The following is a 3448-nucleotide window of genomic DNA, read 5'->3' on the forward strand; positions in this document are numbered from 1 at the left end:
TAGCACCCCCGGAGGAAGATGAGTAATATTATGACCGGAACTGAAGCTGTTCTGCGGCTCTTTACACATGCGCACTACGACGAGTTACCAAGTACTGTGGAATTCAGTGTTTATGTTTTGGAGAGTGTATTATTACAGTTGCTAACGTAAGATTGTAAAGGTAACAGACGAACACCATTAATAGAATGGTTTAGAGTAATAGTAACAATATCTCATTGGCATGACACGAAGCATTTTGTTTTCGTACTCAATAGCTGTGTGGTGTCAACAGGCCAAACCTCATTCAGTAAACATTCAGTTCAGAGTTCATTGTTACTTCAGTTTTGAAAGAAGAAAGATTTGATGAAACTCTCAGTGCAATTAAAAATGTTCTGTGGAATTAAAGAAAACGTCACAGGCAATAGATGTCTGTATAATGTTTGGCAGGTACTGAGCTCAATGCTGCTTTCCTGTTGATAAAACAACCACACCCTTTGTGTGACCTGTGTTAAATTCACCCTTAACACGATTCAGTGCTGTCAGATTCCTCTTTAGTTTGAGTACAGAGCGATCTTGCTGGTGTGTGTTTGTGTGTACTTAAGGAGAACCACAAGGTAACCCTGCTGGAAAAAAAACAACTCGCACTAGGTTTTGAAACAGCTGGTAACTGGTTGACCAGTTCAGACCAGCTCCATACTTAACATGGTTTGATCAGCTCAAGTTATGTTTTGAACCAGCTGGTAGCTAGTAATTTCAGGCTGGATTGTACCCCAGAGAAAGTATACTGCACACCCACTGCCACCAGGTCAAAGAGTAGTGCAGGCTAATCTTTGTAAGGAATGAGAATCCCTTTTATATTCAATTTTATAAATAACTCCCTGAAACAAGTTTGTGTTTGACCTCTTGACGGCTGTCTCCTTGAGAAAGCAGCGCAAACAATGGGTCCCTTGTAATGGGGGGGCGGGTGGGGGGGGCTGTTTGATGAAAATGCTAAATTCCTGATCTGAGGAAGAAATATCTGTATTTACCTGGGGAATTATGGCTAATGCTCATTTATGGCTAATGCTGATTTGCCTCTGAACCCTGGAATGCCCCTCAGATTGGGCTTTTAAAGGGGCATCTTTACTGGTAAACCTTCTCCAAGCAGGGCTTCCTGAAAAGTATGGGCTAAGAATTGAACAAAAAGAAAACCCTCTGCCAGCTTGCTCTAAAAAAACACTTCTACTGCCTGTGCAGGCCTGCTCAGCTGAACTTTGATTGACACCTACCTTGTACGTACATGTTCTTAGCCCATGTTTATCCTAAATGCAGGGCGCGTTGAGTTGCATTGGTGCCACCTTGTGGCTGTACATGCAAAGTGATTGTTCTTCTGTCTCATTGAAAAGTCAGGTTTCCCTCCTTCAGACATACATTTAACCCAAAAACAGCGTCCACAGGCACACCTTCCGGAGCATTCTTCTTTAAAGGAAGAGCTCACCTCTGATGAGTTCCAGGTGTCGAGTTTGACACCTGATTCAGGTGCTATCTCAACCCAGTGTTAGGGCAGAGACACACAGAGAGTTTAGAAAATTAATTCTAGAAACATGGAGAAGGAAATCATAATCATCGATCCTGTTTGATTGAAATTCCCTGAACTTTTAAAGACCTTTAAAGATGATCGAGAGAAGGGGATAGCGTGATAAATGAAGCAATCCCAGCCCACGTGGTGGTTTGTGGGGGTTTGGCTCAGTTTTTCACCGTGTGAGTCACTCATCTTGAGTGACTGAGTGAATGATAAATGGGTGGATTTGTCCTTTTTAAAAATAGAAAAGATGACAAACCCAACGTGGGATTCGACTCGCAACAGTGGAAATGTGCGCGTGTGCCAAGCGGAGTGAACTGATCGTGTAACACAGATGGGAAAACTACAATTGACAGAAACACATTATTTTAGGTAATAAGACACTTCAGGTAATGTAGTGCCACTGACAGTAAATCTATATTTGGTCAGAACTCATTTAATTTTAGACAATCTGGTGTGATGAGAAGGCGAGTTGAGTGAGTGAGAGAACGTGACTGTGAAGACAGCTCCCCCTGCTGGCCGAGGCCTGCCGGTGCAGCTGCAGATTCCTTTTCTGAACAGAGAACATGATGTACTTTGACATGGTGCATTATTTTACAAATTGTGCAGCCACACTCCAAGAACTTAGGCGATTACGTCACCCAGGGTATGGGAGGGCTCAGGGGTGAAGCTGCCTGTGAAGGGTCCTCCTAAGACTCCACTCTAACACATTACATTAAAGGCATTTGGCAGACACTCTTATCCAGAGCGACGTACAGTTGATTAGACTAAGCAGGAGACAATCCTCCCCTGGAGCAATGCAGGGTTAAGGGCCCTTGCTCAAGCGCCCCACAGCTGTGCGGATCTTATTGTGGCTACACCGGGGATCGAACCACCGAACTTGCCTTTTAGATGTGCACTCCACTGGAGGAAGGATAAAATCAAATATCACAGATAACACAAGACTATACGTCAATACTTTTTTGACTATATGTTCTCGTAAAAGAGTCATGTTATTATGAACTGTAATTATGTTCGTAGATGAGAAAAGTCCCTTGTATGAACAGAAGTAACCCTCTGTGAAACAAAAAGAATGACTGTCCAGGTTTGCTTACTTTTTCAAATCAAAGCATAAGACAAAGCAACTCAACCCATCATATTACAGAAAGGAAAACAAAACTCGTATAAAAGGAGGACATTTTATTTCATTCTCATTTTTTTTTTTACAGCTTTACATTTATATACATTTTATTTAAAAAAAAACAGATTGCTGGAAAGCAACGATTATCCATATCTTGTCACCCTGAGAGGGCATTAAAAATAACTTACTCACACGCTAGATCCTCAAAGGTGCAAAAGAGAAAGGGGAGGGGCCTGCCTGCTCTGGATTCTGGCAGATTTGGAGTGCCTGGGGTTGGCTGAGTGGGAGTGTGGGCTGTGAAGTTCGCTGAGTGGGATTGTGGGTTGTGTAGTTCTCTGAGTGGGATTGTGGGTTGTGTAGTTCTCTGAGTGGGATTGTGGGGTTGTGTAGTGTGAGTGGGATTGTGGGTTATGTAGTTGTGCGAGGGATTGTGGGTTGTGTAGTTATCCGAGTGGGACTGTGGGTTTTGTAGTTCTATGAATCGGATTGTGGGTTGTGTAGTTCTCTGAGTGGGATTGTGGGTTATGTAGTTGTGTGAGGAATTGTGGGTTGTGTAGTTCTCTCAGTGGGATTGTGAGCTGTGTAGTTCTCTGATTGTAGTTTGTATGTACAGTACACGGTCGTGCCAGGTCACACAGAGCTAAGGCACAGACAGACTGAGCTCTGATAGCTGACTGGCTAAGGCTGGGACTCCTGCTCAGGGGGTGTAATGTGTCCTCCAGGCCTCTAGGGTGATGGGGTCAGCAGGGGTCAGCCAGAGCAGGAAAGCATGTGCTTTAAGACAATCG

This window comes from Conger conger, chromosome 14 (assembly GCF_963514075.1).
Source record: "Conger conger chromosome 14, fConCon1.1, whole genome shotgun sequence".
Lineage (NCBI taxonomy): Eukaryota > Metazoa > Chordata > Actinopteri > Anguilliformes > Congridae > Conger > Conger conger.